Raw genomic sequence first — 26146 nt, 5'->3', positions numbered from 1 at the left:
TAGAAAAGACACTGGTTAAGTGGTATGTGAAAAATAATTGAAGTCAGACAGTTTCTCTAACTAAAAATTACCTCCAGTGTCCCTCCATAACCTCTTACTGAGAATTAAAATATATAAATAATAATTCCTCTGAAATATATATGTAATGCACTAGACTATACAAATAAAAAGAGTTATTTATATGTCTATGGTGTAAAAAATTACCCTTAGAAGAGGCAACATGATGACTTAACCATCCTTAGTTTGCTGGAGTGAATTTGTGTTTTATTTTTGTTTTTTGTTTTTGTTTTTGTTTCAGCTATTTAAGGGTTAAGCATTTCTGCGACTTTTTTCTGAGACTGAAGTGTTGAGATAGAGAGGTTACTCTTCATTTCAATGAAAAATAAAAGAGCAATAGGAGGCTATGGAGAAGGAGTGGAACAGGAAGAGAGAATATCTTCTTTTTTCCTCTCTGTTTTTATTCACTTTTATTTTGAGGTATCTGGTGGATGTTAAGAAGGCTATGGCAGGCAAACAAACGGAGACTCAGATGTTGGAGACTCAGGTATGGAAGTTCTCAGCATATAGATGAGAGCAGCATGGTGCATTGTGACCACCTAGAGGGGTGGCATAGGGAGGGTGGAAGGGAGATGCAAGAGGGAGGAGATATGGGGATATATGTATATGTATAGCTGATTCACTTTGTTATACAGCAGAAACTAACACACCATTGTAAAGCAATCATACTCCAATAAAGATGTTAAAAAAAAAAAAAAAAAAGGAGATCAGCAGCCAACCACGTGGATGCATTTGCTCAGGAAGGTTTTTAAAGTGAGAAGAGTTGCTCAGGAAACTCCAATGAGGTAGACAGTGGGTCCCCATCAAAGAGGAAAATCAGTCCCAGGGGTGTATTTAATTTTGTCTTCAACACATGGTCAACGATAAAGCCAAAATCTATTTTATTTTAAATCTTTTCACTAAGCCATGCTGTGCCTCAAGTCAACCAGTATTTGTTGAGTGTCTCCTATGTGCCCAACATGCATAAGCTACTTGGAGAAAGCAAAGTAAGGATAAGGCACAGTCTTTCACCAGTCTGTAAAGGTGTTGCACATATGCTAATTGACTAGTTGCTAGTGGATATACTAATTCCCAGTCTTGGAAGTTCTTAGTCAATTTTTTTTAACTTTTTATTTTATATTGGAGTATAGTTGATTAACAATGTTATGATAGCTTCAGGTGTACAGCAAATTGATTCAGTTATACATATACATGTATCTATTCTCCTTCAAATTCTTTTCCCATTTAGGTTGTTACATACTATTGAGCAGAGTTCCCTGTGCTATGCAGTTGGTCCTTGTTGGTTATCTACTTTAAATACAGCAGTGTGTACATGTCAAACCCAAACTCCCTAACTATCCCTTACCCCTGGTAACTGTAAGTTTGTTCTCTACGTGAGTCTCTTTCTATTTTGTAAGTAATTTCATTTGTATCTTTTCTTTTTAGATTCCACTTATAAGAGCTATCATACAACATTTCTCTTTCTCTGTTGTTCACTCACTATGACAGTCTCTAGGTCCATCCATGTTGCTGCAGATGGCATTATTTCATTATTTTTAATGGCTGAGTAATATTCCATTTTATATATTGCCATATCTTCTTTATCCATTCCTCTGTCAATGGACATTTAGGTTGCTTCCACGTCTTGGCTGTTGTAAACAGTGCCCTTATATGCCCTCATCATTTATATCAACTCTCTCAATCATTACTTCCACCAGGAAGCCTTTTCATAGCACCACTGGTGATAATTTTAAAGCAGGTATTTTTAAAGACAAATTTGACACATACAATGTTAATTATCTTCTTATATGTCCATATCTTAACTCAACTAAATAGAAGAGTCCTCAAATGTTCTCAAATGATCTCCTCCAATACAGGTGATTAGAGAAATATTTATTGGAAAAAAAGAGAATAATAGGCATTTAAGTGTTATAAGTGATAAAAGTAAATGATACAATAGATGCATTGATTAATGACTTGGCTAAGGGGTAGAAATTCTGGTGTGGACTCCAGAAATCATGAGTTCTACTTCACAAACTGATTGAGTAACAAAATTATAACTACCAGGAACTCCAGTTTACACTATTCATAGGATGCAAATAAAGCTACTTTTCCTGAGCTTTGAGCGGATGAAGGAAGTTAAAATAATGCTAATAGACTCTAATAACAGTGTATCTTCTTAATACTCCATTCTCTGTTAGACTCATTGAAATGTTTCTAGTTTAGACCTTTAACAATTCTGCACTATACCTGGGTGACTGTAGCTTAGAGAGGTCTCTAATTTTGGCAAATATTCATTAAAATGAAAGGTCACTGGAGCCCCTGGAGGAGGGTTCTGTTCAAAAAGCCAATTAGTTTAGTTCTAACCCATGACCCTATCTGCTCAGTACTATAAGGCTACTCTCGTATTCTCTTTTATATTGTCTTGATTTGAAGTTAGTTTTTATTCAGTATAATATCCATGATCACAAAGATAATTTAGCTGTAATAATCAGTATTACCTGGTCAAAAATTAATTCTAGGGAAGGAAGAAACTGGGTGTTTAGAGAACCTCAGTAAAAAAAAAAAATATCCTACTATTTGGGACATGTCACTAATTTGAGGATAAAAAAGAACTGTCCCATGATGGTGTCATATAGAACTCCCTCCACTGTACCTGTGAGATCCTGCTGAAAATAGTGATGGGATCCTAAGAGAAGTGATACTGATATGATGGGTTATGAAAAGCAATATGGTTCTGGTCATGGTTCTGAATGTATACAACATTTTCCTTACCTCCAAATAATAGAGAAAGGCAGATCAGAGCCATATTTAAAGATATAGTAGACAGAACTGGTCTTTGATAAATAGTAGTTAGGTCCAGTTTGAACTCTCAGTTTCTGCATAATGAGTCACCCTCAAATTCTACCTCACAAACACTTAGTAATGCTCCCTCCTCATCCCCCTACTTACTCTCCAACTCTCCATTTGCTTGAAAGTATCCATGACTATGTCACTTCTCCCTAGAGTATATCCATCAATATTCATACTCTATTATTTATTTTCTTTCCAATATTTGGTTATCATTCTGCTGGATTCTATGGGGGATGCAGCCCTCAAAGGCTAAGTAGGCTAGCAGGAGTAAGGTGAAAACAGTATTTGTGGTTCATTGACTATTCAGCAGTCTAGGCTATGAAATCCAACTTTTTTTATTTAACATCTATCATGATGGATGGATCATGATACAAGTATCATTGTCTATACATTTTAAGATGCAAGAGCTGAGATTCAGAGAGGTTAAATCATTGTTTCAAGGTCACAGATTTGTTACTGGTAGAGCTTTGATTTTAAAATAACTTTAAAATCCATGCTCTTTCCACTGCATTATGTTTTTAGAAGTAATTGTAAGAAAGAGTTTAAAATAATAAAATAAATATGAACGATTGTAGATGAAAGTGGGGTAGATCAGAGGAGATGTAACTCAGCTGGTTCTTTTTTTCAAAGTCATATCCCTTATGTCTGGCGCAATGTCCAGACAGAATTGAGACTTGATAGGTACTTACTGAGTATATGTTCTGGCTAAAAGTGACAGGAAGGCAGAGTTTTCAAAGACGTGTGTGTCCGTGTATGCACGAAGGACTTAGAATTTGAGACTGATTTTAAAGAAAGGGAAGGATTTGGGTATGCATACATTAGGAATTAAGTGACAGAAAATGACTTCCTGGCACATGGGAACAGAACAAACAAAGATACTGAGGCAGGAAACACTAAAGCATTTTTGAAATTGTGAATAGTCAAGTCTGAATTAATCAAATTCTTGAGAGAAACAAAATTCTCATATTAGAATTTCAGATCATAGCCTACCTGTATATAAATAAGGATAGTGATACTTTTAGTATAAGAGCCATTCTATTGTAACTAGAACCTCTCCATGCATGGAGTGTCACAGATAAATCTATCTCTGAGGATTCCCACACCAGTGGTTCTCACTAAAGTCCTCTTGGGAGACCTCAGGTAGCCACATGAATTGGCCAAATAAAATAAGACATCTCTTTGAAGTGTGCATTCATCTTAAAAGTGCCAATGATTTTGCACTTATTCATGTTTGATTTAGTATAAAAATGTTTCTCTCTGATCATTGAGCAAAATGATCAGCCCTGGGAAAATGAGCCATATCTCCCATTGACTTCATGTCCTTGTGACAAACTGCCTAAACAACAATAAAGACCCGATATGCTGGATGGAGTCTGGTTGCATAGGGATTCAACTTGCTTCCCTGAGAAACATACCTTTCACTCAGGAAAAGAAAACAAAATAAAGTGTGTGACCTATATTTGTTATTCATATTTAGAAAAATTATAATACATTTTAACAACATTATTGGGATGTCTTCCACGTAAAAAACTGTATATGTTTAAGGTATACAACCTGATGTTTTGATATATGTATATATTGTGAAAATATCATCACCATCAAGCTGAACAACTAATCTATCACCTCTACATAGTTACTATTTTGGGGACTTCTCTCTGTGTGTGTGTGTGTGTGTGTGTGTGTGTGTGTGTGTGTGTGTGTGTGTTGTTGTCAGAAGATTTAATTTAATATCTATCTATCTCCTTTGCATATTTCAAGAATACAATACAGTATTGCTAACTTTTATCATCATATTGTACATTAGACCTCCAAAACTCATTCATCTGACACTTTGTACCTTTTGACCAACATCTCTTCTTTTCCCCCTAGTATCTCATGGCGACTACCATCCTAGTCTCTGCTTTTATGAGTTTGACTATTTTAGATTCCTCACAAAAGTGGGAACTCACGGTTTTGGCCTTCCTGTGTCTGGCTTATTTCACTTAGCACAGAGTCCTCCAGATTCACCCGTGTTGCCGCAAATGGCAGGATTTCCTTCTTTCATAAGGCTGAATAATGCACATATACAACATATAATCACTTTTTCTTTATTCATTTAAATGCTGATGGACATTTAGGTTGTTCCCATACCTTGGCTATTGTGAATAAACAGCAGTGAACATGGATGAACAGATATCCTTTCAAGACTTCATTTCCTTTGGATATAGACCCAGAAATGGGATTTCCGGATCATAGGGTACCTCTATCTTTAATTTTTTGAGGAACCTCTAGATTGTACCAGTTTACATTCCCACCAACAATGCATAAGAGTCCCCGTTTACCACATCCTCACCCATATTGTAATCTTCTCTCTTTTTGATAATAGCACTTCTAACAGGTATGAGATAATCTCTTCCTGTTGTTTTGATTAGCATTTCCCTGATGATTAGTGATGTAGAACACCTCTTCATGTACCTGTTAACCACTTGTATGCCTTCATTTGAGAAATGTCTATTCAGGCCCTTTGCCCATTTTTTAAAGTGGGCTATTTGTTTTTTAGCTGTTGAGTTATTTGAGTTCCCTATGTATTTTGCATATGAACTTCTCATAAGATACATGGTTTGCAAACAATTTTTCCCATTCCATAAGTTGCATTTTCATTTTGATGCCTGACTCCTTTGCTGTGCAGAAGTTTTTTAGTTTGATGCAACCTCACTTATCTATTTTTGCTTTTAATTCCTGTGATTTTGGTGCCATGACCAAAAAATCATTGCCAAGAACAGTGTCAAGAAGCTTTTCCCCTGTATTTTCTTCTAGTAGTTTTACAGTTTGGGGTCCTACATTTAATTATTTTACATTTATTCATTCATTTTTGAGTTAATTTTTGTATATGGCTTTGAGAAAAGGGTACAGTTTCTTTCTTCTGCATGTGGCTATCCAGTTTTCCCAATGTCATTTATTAAAGAGACTATACTTTCCCCATTGTGTGTTCTTGGCACCCCCCCCTTTTTTTTTTTTTTTTTTTTAGTACGTGGGCCTCTCACTGTTGTGGCCTCTCCCATTGTGGAGCACAGGCTCTGGACACACAGGCTCAGCAACCATGGCTCACAGGCCTAGCCGCTCCACAGCATGTGGGATCTTCCTGGATTGGGGCACGAACTGACGTCCCCTGCATCGGCAGGCAGACTCTCAACCACTGTACCACCAGGGAAGCCCTTGGGACCCTTTCTGAAGATCTGTTGACTGTAAATGTCTGTATCTATTTCCTGACTCTCTGTTTTGTTCCAATGATCTATGTGTCTGTTTCTATTCCCATACCATACTGTTTTGGTTACTATGGCTTTGTAATATATTTTGAAATCAGGAAGTGTGATGCCTTCAGGTTTATTCTTATTTCTCAAAAATTTGGGGGCTATTCGGTGTCTTGTTTGGTTCCATATGAAATTTATGATTTTTCCCTATTTTTTAAAAGCATGTCATTGGGATTTGGATAGGGATTCACTGAGTCTGTAAATTTAGGAAGTAACTCTGGTCATACTGTGGGCTTACAGAAATTGGGTATGAAAATGTCAGGTTTAAGGAAAACTTTAGTCTTTTTGCTCAGGGAATTGATTTTTAAAATCTAAATTAAGTAGTGATATGACCAAATTCTAAAGAAAACAAATAAGCAAGCAAGCAAACAAACAAATAAACAAAATGCTACTCTACAAAGAAAAGTATAGGAGGGAGCACAATGAGAGAAGATATCCTCTCTCTCAGGTACTTGTTCTCTTCAAGGCACACCTGGATTTTTTTCTCTCACTGATGGAATCCTCTCTAAATCCCTGCCAAAACCAGAAGCACAGAGAGAGGTTCTATGAAGGAGCCACATCACCTATAAAGCAGCTATACTTATTTATTTTTGTCCTATCTTTCCTCAACCTATCCAGACAACCATTTGATGGATCCCACTGCTTTAGATCCTCACACATTTTCTAAGCAAAAAGGCAGGCAAAATACTCACAGGCTACTTGCCCAGGGGAAGAGCAAACATAATAATAGTCATGAAAACAAAATGTTTCAGAGATGAAGTCAGAAGTTCAGCTTATTTTTGCCAAATGTTATAACAATATCTGACACTTTCACAGCACTTTCTAAGATGAATGAATGTATGGATTGTTGATTGAATCAACAAGTATATTCTCCTTACTTTCCTTTCTCCCTCCCTCCTTAAAGGCATTTTTGAGCACCTATTATATAACAAGCACTGCTAGGAATACAATGAATAAGACACATACCCTGTCACCAAGGACTGTAAAATCTAATAAGCAAAGGAGACAACAGGGAAGAAGGTGACAGATGACATGAAAGAAATGGAAGAGGATGATCTGGGAGTAGGGTTTGTTTCAGGACAGGGAGAAATCACTCCATAAAATGCTCATGGTGTCATAGAAAAAACTATCAGATTATAGAATTAGAATTCTTATATTTGTGTTTAGGTGAAGAAACAGGCTTAGAGAAGTTAATGAACTTGTCCTAGATCACACACCTAAAAGGTAGTAGATTCAAGACTAAAAGCAGCAGTCTACCTTCCTTTTTAGCACTTCACACATTGTCTCAAGATACAAAAAGTGTCTTTTAAAGAGGCTAATTTTAAGAATATCAGAATATAACAACAAATTATACCTGCTCACATCTAATTAAAAGATCCAAAGATGATTGAGTACAATTTATAAATTTTTAATCATAAGAGTTTAGTAATGGAGGTATAATGTTAGATTTCAACATCAAATATTAATATTCAATGCAAGCCTCCTTTTTCTTTTCCAGATTCTACATCATGCCATTTTGCTGCCAGAAGAAACAGTTAGCCATTCCATAAATAGGTCAATATTTGCGCACACTGTAGAGGATGAGATCCAACCCTGGTGCCCCATCTGCACCTTGGCACCAAACTTGTCTCAGAAGACCAGCTTTGGGCATTTTCCTAGTTCTCCATTTCAAAGATGAGAAAACAGTTTCAGCAATATTCATCAATATGCTTAATCTCAAGCAGCTGAGAAGAAGTGTATACAGGATATGAGTAGCTCTTTCTGAGTCTGAAGTTCTTGTTCCTTCCAATTCTATCATGGTCCATTATATCTTTATATTCTAGTATTTTTGCAGTTACATTTACAGCTAAAGGTTTTAGATGCTTTACATCTGTGTATCTAGACATCCCTCTCACCACTTCTTTTATATAAAACCTTCTTGATTCTAAAAGAAAAAAAAACCTGAAAATGATTGCATTTTCTGCCATCTGACACTTCATCCCTAAACCCCACTATCTTTTAGATGAAGTAACGGTACAGCTATAGCTGAGCAGACCCACGGGGGATAAAAGCAATGTTCTTGTCTTTCCAAACAGGACTTATGTGAAGATGTGCAGAAACAGCAGGCTGTTACTCATATTTTGGCTTTATTTCCAAGATATTCTGGTTATAATAATGTCTGAACTTGAAGATTTGTTTACATGACCTGAGCCTACTTGTGTGAACTATTGACCGTTTGTGTATTAGTTTTCAACGAATGGATTGAAAGTGGACATATAATTTCACCATGAGAGTCATTATAAAGAAGGGAGTCTTACAAAGCAAATTTTAATAAAAATAAATCAACTTGACCAAAATTCTGCAGATAATATTTCCTTGGTGGAGAAGAGAAGTGGCTGACAAAACAAGCCCCCACACTACTATTATTTTAATTTTCATGTACTATTTTTAGCTCTTAAAATAGACTATAAATAATGGCAGAAAAGAAATAAGATTCATAATGAATTAGAAACACTAATGAGTTCCATAAAATATTTATCCGCAGTGAAGTGGGGTTTGATGATTTCTGAATGTAAAGAAATATAAACAGGGCATTCCACTGCACACAGATTTTTCTACAATATGACTATTTTTGCATTTTTATTTAAAGGTCTAAATCATAGGTAATGAAAAACAACCTGAAAAAAGTCTGTACCTTTTTTTTCTCCTGCTCTGTTTTCCAAAAGCTAAACTTCAAAATATAGTGATGACCGGTACTTAGCATTATATGGTAATTTTGTGTTTATGCATCTAATATTCATCATTCTGATAATTTATTAATGATTCCAAGGATTGACTTCTATGAATAATCACATTTCCCACACAGGATTGTTGTGAAGAATAAAGAAGCCAGGATATGTACAGCACCTATCCAATGGCTCTGCTAAGGACTGAGAATAATAATAATAATAATCACCACATAGTAAGTGATTAGTAAATGTTGAGCGTTATTCCCATGATCAAGATTTGCAGAGGTCTTTGAAAGTATGTCCCAAATGTGTTCCTCATCATTTAATGCCAATATGTGACAGTAGAACTCTCCTAGTCTCCAGGATCTATGTCATCTGATTTCTATCATAGGTTTTAAAATCTTATGTGTTCCTTGATCTATATTTTTTTGTTTTTAAGGCTTTAATTTTTAGAGCAGTTTTACATTTACAAAAAAATGGAGAGGACGGTACAGAGATTTCCCATATAACCATAGCCCACACACATCCATAGCCTCCTCCACTATCAACATAACTTACCAGAATGGTACATTTCTTTTTACCAAGGATGAACCCACATTGACATGCCATAATCACCCAAATCCATAGTTTAGTGTTCACTCTTGGTGTTGCAAGTTCTATGAGTTTGGACAAATGTATAATAACATATACCCACCTTATAATATTATAGAGAATATTTTCACTGCCTTAACAATCCTCTGTTCTCTGTCTATTCATCTCCCCCCACACACACCCTTTGGTAGCCACTAATCTTTTTTACTACCTCCATGGTTTTGCCTTTTTCAGAATGTCATATACTTGTAATCATACAGTATGCAGCCTTTCCGATTGGCTTCTTTCATTTAATAATATGCATTTAAAGTTCCACCATGTCTTTTCACAGCTTGATAGTTCATTTCTTTTTAGTGCTGAATAACATTACATTGTCTGGATGTACTACAGTTTACTTATCCATTCACCTTCTAAAGGACATCTTGGTTGCTTCTAAGTTTTGGTCATTATAAATAAAGCTGCTATAAACATTTGTGTGCAGGTTTTTGTGTGGACATAAGATTTCAACCGTTGGTGTATTTTTAAATATCTATTTGGGAAATTGTATGGCTTATATTCTGTGACTCTCCTCCCCTGTGTCCATGATGGTCAGCCGTAATCAAGCCAAGAAGTTTCTGAGTCTATACAAGGTCTCATGATCCTTTTTAACACATATGCCAAACAGCCAATTATTAAACGATTCCAGTCTGTACATGAGATATAACTCAATTGCCATTCCTTTCCTGGAAACACAGCCTAATAACATCATTTTAAACTGTAGTTTGAGAAGGGAGTTAAATTGTACGAGATGGCTAAAGTTTCAGGAAAAGGACAATGACTAATGTCCCTTTTCGTATCTGCTAAGACCATTCCTTCTCCTGAACACTTATTCTTCATTATTCTAGTGTGGTGATTTACAGGAACATAAATCAGCACATTTCACAAATTTGTCAATATGAGACTCCAATAATAAAATATCCAGATTCATGTAGGTACTCCTGTAAGCATGATAACATCATTTATTTTCCACAGGGAAAAATACAAAGAAAGACAGCTGACAGTTTCTTTTAATGTGTGGAGAAATATTACTGCATCTCTGCTTTCACTTATGGGAAGGTCAATTAAGCTTAAATGTGGAAATTACAGGGAGAAAGAAAGATGGTTCAGTGTAGAATTTTTGTTGAGGTAACTGAAAATTTTCATATGATCTCAGCATCAGACCCCTTATTTGAAGATGAAGAGTATGTTAAAGGGAACATTCTCTCAATGTGTTTCGCTAAGAAAATACATTAAGAAATTAATTTTAATTAACTAAGAAAACAAGTTAATTTGGAGTGTTAGTCTCCAAGTTAAAACCAGAATATTTTCAAGTGTGGAATGAAAGTATGAACGAGCTGTGGAAGGGTCTGTGTTATCCTGTCATCTTGAAAGGCAGAGGAAAACAGATCTAGATTATACCTTTCCTAGGACTCTACTCAGAGCAGCATTTACTCTCCAAGGTACAGCCACCTCTCCCCACGTGAACTGACAAAGCTGAGAAATGAGGAGAGAGAGGGAGGAGAAGGTGGTGTTGTCACCTGTCGCCAAAGCCAACTCATGACTCATGCACTAGTAGGTAATTGCTAGCTCCCAACCACGCCCCTGGCTTTAAGAACAGACAAATTTGTAGGGTATATTGACTCTCAGCTTCACTGCATTCCTGACCTCAGGCTGCAGGTTTCCACTTTGTAGCATAGCTTTCTCTCATTTTCTCCTTCATACTTGTTGATGCTTGCTGTATTTCAACTGGATATGTACCTGTTCTCTTATCTTTGCGATTCTAAGTGTAATCCTCAAACCAGCAGCATTGGCATCACCAGGGAACTTGATAGAAATACAGAATATCAGCCCCAAATCAGAACTCTTTTTTTTCTTTTTCCAAATAAGAACTCATAAATCAGAATCTAATGTTTACCACTATCCCCTCATAATACAAGGGAGGTTGAAGTTTTCAGACAGCGTTCAAAGTCTTACTCCTGCTTACATATTTCTGCTTATCAGGCCTCTCTCTTGTTCATTAATCCTTGCTCTTTCTATTTCTCCTCTCCCTCTCTCTCTTTCTCTCCTTCTCTGCAGCAAGGTCAGAAGCAGGAGGAGAAATGTACCTTTATCAAAAACACTCACCTCAAATCCTGGTGTCTGCAACGAAGAGAAATCTCGTGAGAACACTGCAGAACTTCTCATCCTGGTGGAAAAAGAAGATCTCTCTTTCCCAAATCTTGATAGATGAAGCTTCAGTATCTGCCCTCTTCCACTCAGTCTAAAGCCTTTATATTCATTTGTCTGAAGGTTTTCCCAGCTGCTTAATCTAACTTGTTCCAGGTGCATGGCCAAGGCTTCTGTTCTTGCCTCAACCTCAGCAGCTATCAAGGACAGTGGCCTACCCGTTTATCCTTTATAATCCCCTTACCTTGAGTCATCTCTTCGTTTCTATTTCCTTCTAGACTAGGAACTGATTTGACTAACTCCACTGTCTACAGCTCCTCTTAGAGATCCAGTCTGCAGTGGCTCCTTCCAACATCTCTAAAATTGTGAGGACATGTGAGGGCAGATCTGCCCATCAACAGGAAACCCCCTTCCTACTCCTATCCTTCACTCAATCTCCTCCTCTAATCCCTATGGAGATCTCCAAATAGCTGCTTGCAAGAACACCTGTGTGGTCATGCTGAGCACAGTCTCTGGCTAGCCATTACAAGGAGGAGTTACCTTTCTAGAAACCTTGTTTGTGCGTGTGCATGTGTGTGTTTATGAGTCCTGAAGCCCTTATTTCATGAATGCCTACACCGAGTTCGAGCTCTGTAGGGAATGATAAAGGATCATTCTCATTATAAACCCCAATTTATCTCACTTTTACCCATCACCTCGAACTTTATTAAAGTTATGATCATTAGAAACCATAGGAAAGAGAAAAGGCTACCTCTATTTAAGTAGGAAACCTACTGCTTTCTCTTTGAGCATGGGATAAGGAATTGAGAATGTGGCATTCAGAAAATACATAAAACCTGCATCCTATTCCTTTAACAAGATAATCGGGAGAGTCATCCATCACGGGGTCATCTACGCAAGTTCAAGGTTAGAAGTTTCTCTCTCTGAAGGTTTATCTCCTTGAGATGAAATATAAAAGGGGAGGAAAGGAAAAAGGGGAGTCAGAAAGACATACTGACATTGATGGACTAACTGATAAATGGGAAAAAAAGACATGAGAAAGGAGGAAGGCAACAGTTCTCTGGAAAGCAGCCAGTGCAAATAAAATAAATGATGTTTGGGTATGGAAAAGCACATCTCTTCCCAGCTTCTCCCACTTTAATATCTCTAAATCAGCCGAAGCAGAACAGCACTTGTCTTAGATGTTTCATAATAAGTATAAGTCTTCTCCTGCCTTACTTTGTGCTTAGCTTAGTTAGAAATTTGCAAGTTCCCCTTCATGAGGCAGGAAAAAAACTTCTCAGTTATGTTGATTTCGTGATTGACTTGGTACAGAGATTCTTCTTACCAAATGAAGAGAAAAATAAGGTCACCCTGAATAATTTCCCCAGCCCCTCTGCTGGAGGGCTCCTGAACTGTACCTCAGTCTACCTTTGTCCCTTCCATTTTTCCACACTAAAATCAGGATGGTCTTGATTTTGATGACAAAAATCTAAGTTAAACTGAGTCTTGAGGACCCTAAGCAAACACAAGCAAACAAATCAACTGGGAAAATGCCTTCAGATAAGGCTGGATCAAGAAGTTCAACAAAATCATTAGGAATCTCTCTCTTTCTAACACTTGCTTCTCTGTTCCCTACTTGGAGAGTGAAACATATATATATATGTGTGTGTGTGTGTGTGTGTGTGTGTGTGTGTGTGTGTGTGTGTATATATATATATATACACACACACATATATATGGGAAACTTAAGGATTGTGTACATTTTGTATCTATAATGTACTCTGACCACATGCAAAATTAGGATAATAATACAAACAACATAGAGTTTGTGTGGGAGGATTAGTTAAGATGAAGTCTCTAACATATGTTAAACTTAAGGATATTATACATAAGAATGTATATTTTTCCACATTAACCCCTTGATTTCCAGTCCCATCTTCCCAATATCAATGTATGATAGACAGGTATAATTGGAAAATTCACAATGTGCATTGTTTTCTCTTCTTACCTTAATGTCTTTTCTTCTTTCTTCTGTCCTGTCCAAAAATGGTACTGTCCTTGCCCAATATTACAATAAATATCTCCTTTCACTAATCCCCTTTTGTAACAGGGAAGAGCCAAATCTTACTACATGTTGGATCTGTTTCTTTTATTTTAACCTTTGCTTTCCGCTGCTTTTGTTCACTAAAAGGATACTGTCTCTACATAATGGCCTCCCTGGGGGAGCCCTGCCCCTCTGCCTGAATGTTAAACCAAAGAGCCTTTGTTCAGGGAAACATCCGGACTCTGTCCACCTCTGGCTGGCTGCAAGAAAGAAGAAATTAACACATCCCCTCCCTGAGGCTGGCCATTCCAGGGGACATTTGCAAATCTTATGGGCTTTTTACTTTACTTCCTCATCTCCTCCCCCTCTCTGTTCTATAAAAAAAACTGGCATCCAAACCCCGATAAAATGGTTATTTTGAGACTTTAGTCTGCCATCTTCTCAGTCTGCCGGCTTTCCGAATAAACTCGTCTTCCTTGCCTCAACACCTCGTCTCCGATTTATTGGCCTGCTGTGCGGCAAGCAGGCGAGCTCGGCCTCGGTAACAATTTTACCTTACTACTTCAGTCTAAATGATCCACGATTATGAATAATAATAAGCTATCAATTTTTGTTGAACTTTCCTATGTTTCTTCCTGATTCCACAATTACTGTAGGGCAAATACTTAAAGGGAAGTCATCTACTTCAATGCCCTGCCACCATCCTCTACTCAGCGTCCACAGGCTATACCTATTAAATACTGGGGTTGGATACTGAGGATTGCATCCATTGTTCCTACTATTTTGAATAGTCATCTGTAATATGGGGATAATTAATCCAACCTCATAGGGCTAGTGTGAGGAAAATTTAAAGCCAAGTAAACTATATATATTTTTCTATAAGGTTAGAGCCCAAATTTGTTATGTTGTTTCAGTTCTCACCACTATGATCTTCTAAATGCCAGACATAGAATATGACAGGCCAACAGGCACTTAATAAGGGTATATGACTAACGGGCATATAATGTAATAACCTTCATTCAGGTTGTACTTCTTCTGCCATTTTCCTTATGATGGCCTGTTAAAACGACTGCCACCATAAATATTCACTTGCAAAATTTCCTTCCTCAAACTGAGTGTAAATATTAAGGTTTTAATTTTTAAATGTACAACTCAAGGTCACAGGGAAATGTTTGGAATCACATTAAATAAACATATGCAAATAGCATACAATATGCAAATTTTCTCAGCAGTCCTCCCTCTACTTCTGGTCTCTGAAAATCCTTAAAATTTGACTCAAAGGACAGATTAGAGTGGGGAATAAAGGAGTCAGGGCTGTAAGCAGAGATCCCTGGATAACTGTGAGAATCTGCCTTCTTTCTCTTTGAGTGGTGATGTGGAGAAATAAACTCACTATTTGGTAAAGACATAAAACTAAGAAATTACAAAAATTGCTTCTATTGTCAAAAGTTTGGCAGGAGGAAAAAAATGGCAAATTTTCCTTGGACATCAGCACAGAGATAGCTCTATATTTTAGACTTTTAATTTGACTATTACTGTGAAAAATATTTCTAAATGGTAATGAGTCACTGGACTATTCAGTCCTGGAAATACATGGGAATAATTGAACATAGAAATGAGGAAATGAAGTTTTAAGCATAGAAACCAAAAAACAGAGCAACAAAGTCTCATAATAAAAGAGACTTAAAACAAAGGAGCACCAAAGGGAAGCATTTTGAAGTTTGAAGCCCTGGCTTTGGGAACCTTATAATGGACAAATCTGGGGCCTGTTTTCATTGGATAGAGGTAAAATTTAAGGATGGGTATTAATGTATCCTGTGAGTATATACAGTTATAGGGGACCAATACATAAAATGGAATAACGTGTCCTTGCTCTACTGCTTAATTTAATAATGGGCCTCATAAAGAGTTCAATAATGTATCTCATTAACTGTGTCCATACAGGAGTGATAAAGTAGTGGTGAAGGACATATACTTCAAAATCAGACCAAACTGACTTCAAGAACTGGGTTCCATCATTTCCTACTTTTGCATCCTTGGGAAAACTTCCTTTTCAATTTAATTTTTCTCATATGTGAAATAGGAATAATGCTAGTACCTCTTATTGTAAGATCACATGTGAAAATACATGTAATATCTTTAGCATTATGCCTAGAACATAAAATACACTGAAGAAATGTTAGTGATAATGTAAATGTTGATGGTGATGGTAATAGTGATGATGATGATGACGATACTGAATTTTTGCAACTACAGTAAGGCCTATCTTCTTAAAGAAAATTTTTAGAGACATCGAAAATTTTAGAGATGCTCTTTAATATTTTAACATAGTGAAGACTTTATAAAAAGTTCTCTGGAATCCATCAAATCATTCATAAAAAGTTGTAGACACACAGAATTCTAGTGTAGGGCCTTAACTATACTTACACCCCTACTTCCCTATCGATACTTTTGAGCTTTAAGCTTTTTCGGCTGGCAATAAGATACTGGAATGTCCCCCCCCCCCCCCCCCCCCCGGCAGAAACCGTTCCGAGCAAACAGGTATGGCGGGGGATGAAACCTCGAGCAAACCAGTATGGCGGGTGATAAGAATGATTAAGCCAGAGTTTAAAGGTCGCCCTAGCCAACCATAACTCATGTGACTCAACCCCCCACCACAAAAACACGAAAATGTAAAGTAGGCATCCGACAGCTAACCAATCAAGGAACTAGAGCCAAGACCCCACTCCGGTAAATGTAAAGTAGGCATCCGACAGCCAACCAATCAAGGAAGTAGAGCCAAGTCCCCACTCCGGTCCAGGAACAAACAAACCAATGAGAAAAAAACCCTTGATATATCCACACTTTGCATAATGAAAAATGAAAGCTATAAAATGTATGTGATTCCGCTTGGGGGGGGTTCCTCTTCGGCCTCCTGCGTGAGGACCAAGGAACCCCGGTGCACCGGCTCCTAATAAACCTCTTGCGTGTTGCAGCGACTCTCGACTCTTGGCGGTTCTTGGGCGAGCTGGGATCCCTCAGAGACCGTTCAGGTCTAACAGATTGGGGGCTCGTCCGGGATCCCCACTCGCCCCGGGTCGCAGGAACCTCGGGAGTTGGAGGTATCAGGTAGGCCTAATTGTCTGTCTGTTCGTCTTCTGTCCTCTGTAAGCCGCCATCAGAAAGAAGCCGTGTGAACCGGCTCGCTGTGAAATCTGTATTGGACTCCTGGCTAGGCAGACGTGCCAATGGCTGGTGTCCACGGACCCTGGGGGACGCCCTGGTGGTCCATCTGGAAGGAGAGACAAATTTTGTCTCCCCTTCACCGGTCCTGGCAGGATATACAAACTGCCATCTGAATCTGAGTTGGTTGCAGTTTTAAAACGAGCTCGCGGCGGCAATATTAATGTGTGTCTTCTGAAATTTTATTGTTCTCCTGTGCTCTATCTTTCTCCTGACGGACGATAATGGGACAAACTATGACGACGTCTCTCTCTCTCACTCTAAGTCACTGGACCGAAGTTAAGTCTAGGGCCCAGCCCGTGGACGGTGTGAGGCCGGTAGCGGCCCCCGGCGCGCCGGGCCCGGGTCTTCCCGGAGTCGGGTTGCTTGGGAATGCAGCCCAAAGCGGGTGGTAAACTCCATCTAAGGCTAAATACCGGCACGAGACCGATAGTCAACAAGTACCGTAAGGGAAAGTTGAAAAGAACTTTGAAGAGAGAGTTCAAGAGGGCGTGAAACCGTTAAGAGGTAAACGGGTGGGGTCCGCGCAGTCCGCCCGGAGGATTCAACCCGGCGGCGGGTCCGGCCGTGCCGGCGGCCCGGCGGATCTTTCCCGCTCCCCGTTCCTCCCAACCCCTCCCCCCGCCCTCCCTCCGCCCCTCGCCTCTCCCCCCGCGTCTCCGCGGGCGGGTGGGGGCGGGGGGGTCGCGGGGGTAGGCGGGCGGGGCCGGGGGTGGGGCCGGCGGGGGACCGCTCCCCGGCCGGCGACCGGCCGCCGCCGGGCGCATTTCCACCGCGGCGGTGCGCCGCGACCGGCTCCGGGACGGCTGGGAAGGCCGGTGGGGAAGGTGGCTCGGGGGGGCCCCGTCGTCGTCGTCGCGGGCGTCGTCGCGGTCGTCGCGGTCGTCGTCGTCGTCGTCGCGGTCGTCGTCGTCTCGGCGGCTGGCCAGCGGCGGCGGCGGCGGCGGCGGCGGCGGCGGCGGGCCCACCCCTCCCCGAGTGTTACAGCCCCCCGGCAGCAGGGCTCGCCGAATCCCGGGGCCGAGGGAACCAGACCCGTCGCCGCGCTCTAACACGTGCGCTCATGCTCCACCTCCCCGGCGCCGCTCGTGGGGGGGCCCAAGTCCTTCTGATCGAGGCCCAGCCCCGGACGCCGAGAAGTCATCTGAAGCCCCGGGCCCACGGAAGGCGATATATCCAGACTTGCAGTCCGATCTGCTTCTCCTCGATCCCCCACCACCACCTTACCCTCCAGCCCTAGACCCCATACCGCCTCCCGATTCCCCAGCTCCACAACCCTCCGCACCATTAGGGCCACCTGTTGTGGCAGAGGGGGGGGGGGTCCCTCGGCGGGCACCAGAAGCCGGAGGGCTATTTCCCCGGATTCTACCGCTCTACCCCTTAGAGAATATGGCCCCCCCGATAACCACGGGAATAGGCCCCTCCAATACTGGCCCTTTTCCTCTGCAGATCTTTATAACTGGAAGATGCATAACCCTACTTTCTCTGAAAATCCACAGGCTCTCACTGCTTTAATAGAGTCTCTTGTCTTCTCCCACCAACCCACCTGGGACGATTGTCAACAGCTCCTCCAGACTCTCCTCACAACTGAGGAAAGGCAACGGGTTCTCTTGGAGGCTAGAAAGAATGTGTTAGGCGCCAATGGGCAACCTACCCAGTTGCCTAACAAGATTGATGCCGGTTTTCCACTCGTCAGGCCGAATTGGGACTTCAATACCCCAGAAGGTAGGAGCACCTGAAGATGTATCGCCAGGCTCTGGTGGCGGGTCTCCATGGAGCAGCCAGGCGCCCCACGAATTTGGCCAAGGTAAGAGAGGTAACTCAGGGGCCCCAGGAGTCGCCAACCGTGTTCCTAGAATGCTTAATGGAGGCTTTTAGACGGTTCACTCCTTATGATCCAACTTCTGAGGAACATAAGGCCACCATAGCAATGGCCTTTATTGACCAGGCGGCCCCTGACATTAGAAAGAAGTTACAAAGGCTGGATGGCCTACAAGGTTTCTCACTTCAGGACTTAGTAAAAGAGGCAGATAAAGTATATAATAAGAGGGAAACAGAAGAGGAAAGGGAAGAAAGGAAGCCGAAGGAGCAAGAGGCCCATGAATTAAGGCGGGACAAGTGGCAAGAGAGGAATTTGAGTAAGATACTGGCCACTGTAGTCAGAGGAGGAAATATTAGAGACAGGAATAGACAGGAAGGGCGGACAGGAAGGCGACCATTAGACAAGGATCAATGTGCTTACTGTAAAGAAAAAGGTCACTGGGTAAGAGAATGCCCTAAAAAGAAGAATGGGGGAAAACCAACCAGAGACAAAATTTTACCCCTGGAAGAGGAAGATTAGGGAAGTCAGGGCTCGGACCCTCTCCCCGAGCCCAGGGTAACTCTTAAAGTGGAGGGGGAACCCGTCCAGTTCTTGGTAGACACCGGCGCTCAGCACTCAGTCCTCCTCCACCCAAAAGGCCCCCTCTCAACTAAAAGGTCATGGGTCCAGGGGGCTACAGGAAATAAGCAGTACTCATGGACCACACGAAGGACAGTAGACCTTGGGATGAGACAAGTAACCCACTCATTCTTGGTCATACCTGAGTGCCCATACCCTCTGCTAGGCAGGGACTTACTCTCTAAGGTGGGGGCCCAAATCCACTTTCAACCAGAAGGGCCCACTATAACTGACAACCAAGGGAGATTACTCCAAATTTTGACTATGAAGCTGGAAGATGAACATAGGTTATATGAAGTGCCCTCGCCTCCACAAGTTGATATGCAGGATTGGGTGACCAGGTTTCCACAGCCTTGGGCAGAAACTGCCGGTATGGGAATGGCAAAATATCGCCCCCCCCGTGGTGGTAGAACTCAAAGCAACCGCCACCCCGGTGACAGTCCGCCAGTACCCTATGAGCAAAGAAGCTCGGGATGGCATTCGTCCTCACATACAAAGGTTGCTGGGATTAGGGATCCTGGTAAGGTGCCAATCTGCATGGAATACCCCTCTTTTACCAGTTAAAAAGCCAGGAACTAATGATTACCGGCCGGTACAAGACCTACATGAGGTGAATAAGCAAGTAGTGGACCTCCACCCCACGGTGCCCAACCCCTACAATCTCTTAAGTACTCTTCTACCTCAGCACACTTGGTACACTGTTTTGGATCTTAAAGATGCTTTCTTCTGCCTGAGACTCTCCTCTCTCAGCCAGCATTACTTTGCATTCGAATGGAAGGATCCAGCGTCGGGGATGTCAGGCCAGCTGACCTGGACTCGCCTACCCCAAGGATTCAAGAACTCCCCCACCATTTTCGATGAGGCCCTACACCAGGATTTGGCATCCTATAGAGAGTCTAACCCACAGGTAACTCTCCTTCAATATGTTGATGATCTTCTTTTAGCGGCAGAGACCCAAGAAGACTGCATCAGGGGGACTGAAAGGCTATTAACGGAACTTGAGACACTGGGATATCGGGCTTCAGCAAAGAAAGCACAAATATGTCAACGACAGGTCAGTTACCTGGGGTACTTGCTAAAAGAAGGACAGAGATGGCTCTCGGAAAGCAGGAAAAACACCGTTGCCCACATACCGGCCCCCAAGAGTCCTAAACAGGTTAGGGCATTTTTGGGGACGGCCGGATTCTGTAGGCTATGGATTCCGGGGTTTGCTGAATTAGCAGCCCCTTTGTATCCCCTGACCAAGAACGGCATCCCTTTCGCTTGGGGTGATAAAGAACAACGGGCTTTTGACCAAATTAAACGAGCCCTGCTATCAGCCCCGGCTTTGGGGCTACCAGATGTAACTAAGCCTTTCCATCTGTACGTGGCCGAGAATAAAGGTATCGCAAAGGGAGTACTAACTCAGAAACTGGGCCCCTGGAATCGCCCGGTTGCGTACCTATCAAAGAAATTGGATCCTGTGGCAACAGGATGGCCCACCTGCTTAAAAATAATCGCCGCCGTGGCCACTTTGGTCAAAGATGCTGACAAATTGACTTTGGGACAGAACTTAACGATAACAGCCCCCCATGCATTAGAAAGTGTGATTCGTCAGCCACCCGACAGGTGGCTAACAAATGCCAGAATGACTCATTACCAAACCCTGCTGTTAAATTCAGACCGTATTAAGTTTACATCAGCCACAGGACTTAACCCGGCCACCTTGCTGCCTGACCCCGACCTAGAAGGCACCACCACCATCATCCATGATTGTCAGGAAGTATTGGCTGCAGCCCACGGTAGCAGGCCAGACTTGATGGATCAGCCTCTCCCCGATGCCAACTTTACCTGGTTTACCGATGGAAGCAGTTTCCTAGAAGAAGTTTTCATAGATACCTTCTCAGGATGGATAGAAGCTTTCCCAACGAAAAAGGAGACAGCTACTATGGTGACCAAGAAGATCTTAGAAGAAATTTTCCCGCGGTTCGGGGCACCAAAGGTAATAGGATCCGATAATGGTCCCGCCTTCGTCGCCCAGGTAAGTCAGGGTATGGCCAAATACCTGGGGACTGATTGGAAATTACATTGTGCCTATAGACCCCAGAGTTCAGGACAGATAGAAAGAATGAATAGAACTCTAAAAGAGACCCTAACTAAATTGTCCATAGAGACTGGCGGTACAGATTGGACGGTGCTCCTTCCCTTAGCCCTGTTTCGGGCTAGAAATACCCCCTCCCGCTATCATCTCACTCCATTTGAAATTCTATACGGGGCCCCACCTCCCCTTCTCACGCTCGGGGAAGGAATAAGTCCTGACTGCCAGAATAACACTGACTTATATGCTAGGCTATTGGGACTCCAGTTGGTCCAAAAGGAGGTGTGGTCCCAGCTGGCAGAGGCTTACCGACCCGGAACACCAGCAGAAGCTCATCCTTTCCAAGTCGGAGATTCCGTGTATGTCCGTTGACACCGAACCCAGACGCTAGAGCCTCGATGGAAAGGACCATACATCGTCCTGCTCACCACCCCCACGGCTGTAAAGGTAGACGGCATCGCTGCTTGGATTCACGCCTCACACATAAAAGCTGCGCCAGCGTCTGCATCATCATCGGAATGGCGGGCCCAAAAGACCAGCAACCCGCTCAAGCTCAAGCTCCTGCGCTCACCAGACTCATAACTCTGACTTTGTTACCCCTACTGGCTGTGAGTAACTTTAGTCCTCACCTGCCCCAGCGTTTAACCTGGCAGGTAATTTCCCAAACTGGAGATGTAATATGGTCTGTTAGCCATACTGCTGCCCCTTGGACCTGGTGGCCAGACCTCTTCCCCGATGTTTGTAAGTTGGCCCTGGGAGCCCCCCCTAACTGGGATGTAGGGGGATATCACGATCAACAAACTGCCCCGAATCAGCGGCCGGGGACAGCGCCCGGGGACTGGGGATTAGTCCCTGGGGGGGGGGGGGGGGGTTGTTCGACCAAGGATCGGAGAAGCATGCTCAGGGCCCTCTCCTTTTATGTATGCCCTGGGTTCCATCGTCACTGGTCTTTGAATTATCAGTGCGGGGGAAGAGAACATTTCTATTGCAAGAGCTGGGGATATGAAACCACTGGGGACACCTACTGGAAACCCACCTCTAGCTGGGATTTTATCAAGGTAATGGCCAACTACACCCATCACGACAATGTGCCCGAATGTTCAACGTGGTGCCATCCCCTTAAAATTTCTTTTAGTGAACCTGGGAAGAAAAACAAAAATTGGATAGGTGGCCATTCATGGGGTATAAGGTTTTACAAAGCAGAATATGATGATGGGCTCCTAATGACCATCAAATTAAAGATCGAGACCCCTACTCCCGTCCCTATGGGCCCCAATCCTGAGATTGGGCACCCTCTGCTACCCTTGGCCCCACCCACAATACTACCAGGGATAAGAAACCAGACTTCTGGACTAAAAGAAATAACAAGCAAACCCAGAGCCCCCCGAGACCGAATGCTCTCATTGGTCCAGGCGGCTTTTGGGGTCCTAAATGCCACAAATCCAGAGGCTACCAAATCATGTTGGCTTTGCTATGCTGCTCCTCCCCCTTATTATGATGCTATAGGATATAGTTCTAATTTTAGTAATGTCAACTCTTCAGATCAATGTCGATGGAAACAAGAAGGAAATAATAAATTGACCTTGTCTTCAGTATCAGGAAACGGTACATGTGTAGGAACGCCCTCCCCCGTCCCATCGACATCTCTGTACCAATTCAAGCCTCCCACAGGGCTCAGGATATCTCCTCCCTCCTCAGGATGGATGGTGGGCATGTAACACGGGATTGACCCCTTGCATTTCTCTAGAGGTCCTCAATGCTTCGGCCGACTTTTGTGTGTTAGTCCAGCTGGTCCCCAGACTCATCTATCATTCAGATTCATCTTTTCTAGACGAATATGAAGGCAAAAGGAGACTTAGGAGAGAGCCCGTAACCCTCACCCTGGCTGTACTCCTAGGATTAAGAACGGCAGTCGGGGTAGGAACAGGTGCAACAGCCCTCATCCAACAACCTCACTACTATGCTAACTTAAGACAGGCTGTAGATGTCGATCTCCGGGCGTTAGAAAGTTCCATAACTCAGTTAAAAGAATCACTCACCTCGCTCTCAGAGGTAATAATGCAGAACAGGAGGGGACTAGACCTGCTGTTCCTTAAGGAAGGTGGACTATGTGCCGCACTAAAAGAAGAGTGCTGTTTTTATATTGATCATTCTGGGGCTATCACCGAAACTATGGACAGGCTTAGGGAGCGCCTGGACAAAAGGAAACAAGAAAGGGAAAATCAAAAAGGATGGTTCCAATCATGGTTTGACAAATCACCCTGGCTTACTACTTTAATTTCCACCTTGTTAGGACCCCTCATTATTTTGTTGCTGCTCTTAACTTTTGGACCATGCATTTTAAATCGCTTGATAGCCTTTATCAGGCAACGTGTCAGCGCAGTACAAGTGTTAATGCTAAGACAACAATATCAAAGCTTGCAGAGAGAGGCTGAAATTCCATGATTGAAATTAATTGCAAAAAGAAAAGGGGGGAATGTAGGGCCTTAACTATACTTACACCCCTACTTCCCTATCGATACTTTTGAGCTTTAAGCTTTTTCGGCTGGCAATAAGATACTGGAATGTCTCCCCCCCCCCCCCCCCCCCCCGGCAGAAACCGTTCCGAGCAAACAGGTATGGCGGGGGATGAAACCTCGAGCAAACCAGTATGGCGGGTGATAAGAATGATTAAGCCAGAGTTTAAAGGTCGCCCTAGCCAACCATAACTCATGTGACTCAACCCCCCACCACAAAAACACGAAAATGTAAAGTAGGCATCCGACAGCTAACCAATCAAGGAACTAGAGCCAAGACCCCACACCGGTAAATGTAAAGTAGGCATCCGACAGCCAACCAATCAAGGAAGTAGAGCCAAGTCCCCACTCCGGTCCAGGAACAAACAAACCAATGAGAAAAAAACCCTTGATATATCCACACTTTGCATAATGAAAAATGAAAGCTATAAAATGTATGTGATTCCGCTTGGGGGGGGTTCCTCTTCGGCCTCCTGCGTGAGGACCAAGGAACCCCGGTGCACCGGCTCCTAATAAACCTCTTGCGTGTTGCAGCGACTCTCGACTCTTGGCGGTTCTTGGGCGAGCTGGGATCCCTCAGAGACCGTTCAGGTCTAACACTAGAACCAACCAATGTTAGGAATAAAAGAAGTACTAGTTAACACTATAGTAGTAATCATATTGCAATATGGAAATGTACCAAATCAATATGCTGTAAACCTTAAACTTTCGCAATGTGATATATCAATTATATCTCAATTTTAAAATGTATAAATCTCTAGGGGAAAAAAGAGGTAAAGCCACACATCTGCGTTTTGTGGGCGTGGAAATTGAGGGTCACAATCTGGTTAGCAGCATCTATGATTCTAGACTCTTAGTCCAATACTCTTTGAACTATAATATACTGAAACCTGCTCAACAGCCCACCATACTCCCACTGTGAAGAACTCTCTAAGAGATGAATTTAGTAGAGTTAGCACCATAAGGACACAAGTAGAAATTGTACTGATAGAAATATGGTGGAAAATGACCAGTAAGTGAATTGGCAAAAAGAATTCTAGTTTGTTCTCTGTCCTGTCCAAACATGAGAAGCACTCAGCTGTACACATTTGCCACAGGCCTGTAGAGCACTTAGTTTTTCTTGGTTATTCATGAAACATGACAAATATTTCATGGGATGCTTACATCAATGACAATATACATATTTCATAATGTACATTTTTAAAATTGACCTTCCCAAGTCAACTCTCTGCTCTGAAGGAGAATAGCAGCTTTTAAAAATGGGAATAATTGTAGTATTAGAAAATTAATATTTTATAATCACCAATGTAATAGATAATTCAGGAAAGGATCATTTAAGGATAGTAAAAGGAGCTGGTGAAAATTCAAAAGGGAAAAGAGGCATCCTTTGTACTGCATCACATACTCTTCCTTTAACAATGGACACTGTGATCAAGTGACAACAGTTACAAAGGTGACTGTTGAGGAGCTGAGCTACAGCCTGGAGCTATCCAGGAATTTAAACTCACCCATATGCTCTCAGAACTGTGCACCACCCATGAAAAACTGCATCTATAATAGCATCTTTGAGGTGAATTTTGCCATTCCTAAAAGATGTGTCTGGGCAGAAATGCCTGTACCAGTCAAAGGCACCTGAGAATTTTTATAAGGAACAGCTGGGAAGCTGTGAAATAGACACCAAATCCTGCCTTTTCCTGAGACCCAAGCTAGAGTGGTGGCAACGGTTTCTTTTCCTCAGATAAAAATATTCAAGGCTTCATGTTCCACCAGAGAGATAAATGTAACAATCTAACATACACATAGTCAACAACTTGTCCCTTCCTTCTCACCTGAGCATCTCCTCCATTACCCTATCAGTTCTGTCCTATTAGCCGCATGATGAAAGGAGCAGCCTGCCTGTCTAAGCATGCTCCCTGTTTACCATGAAGTTTCCCTGGTACTTGGCAAAACACATCAGTGAGATTCTGCTCACCTCAATAGGCCTCCCTTCTTGCTTGAATGCACACCCACAAATCCAAGCAGTTTTAAAGGATACTGATGAAGTGGATGTCTCTCCAAGAATGATGGCCCAGGAGAAAAACAGAAATTACACACAGCAGGCAATCAGGAAATGTCGGGAGACCTTAGAGAAACCCTTTCAACACACCAGAGCACTCAGACAAACATCAAAACTAATGGAGTGTTTGTAAAGAGATGTGTGTTT

At 42.0% G+C, this 26146-nt stretch overlaps 1 long non-coding RNA gene across 2 annotated transcripts in view; it reads right to left on the bottom strand.

Annotated features, from left to right (window-relative positions):
• Nucleotides 1-26146, bottom strand: part of LOC136793680 (uncharacterized) — a 300761-nt gene that overhangs the window by 46275 nt on the left and 228340 nt on the right. The window contains exon 1 of one of the 2 annotated variants that reach the window (XR_010839292.1): nt 13653-13775. The exons of the other annotated variant lie outside the window; for it this stretch is intronic. This is a non-coding gene — a long non-coding RNA (uncharacterized lncRNA). Of the gene's footprint in view, nt 1-13652; nt 13776-26146 lie in introns of those variants that run through there. 2 annotated transcript variants of the gene reach the window in all.

This window comes from Kogia breviceps, chromosome 2, assembly GCF_026419965.1.
Source record: "Kogia breviceps isolate mKogBre1 chromosome 2, mKogBre1 haplotype 1, whole genome shotgun sequence".
Classification (NCBI taxonomy): Eukaryota; Metazoa; Chordata; class Mammalia; order Artiodactyla; family Physeteridae; genus Kogia; species Kogia breviceps.
This window is presented reverse-complemented; position numbering and strand designations above follow the sequence as displayed.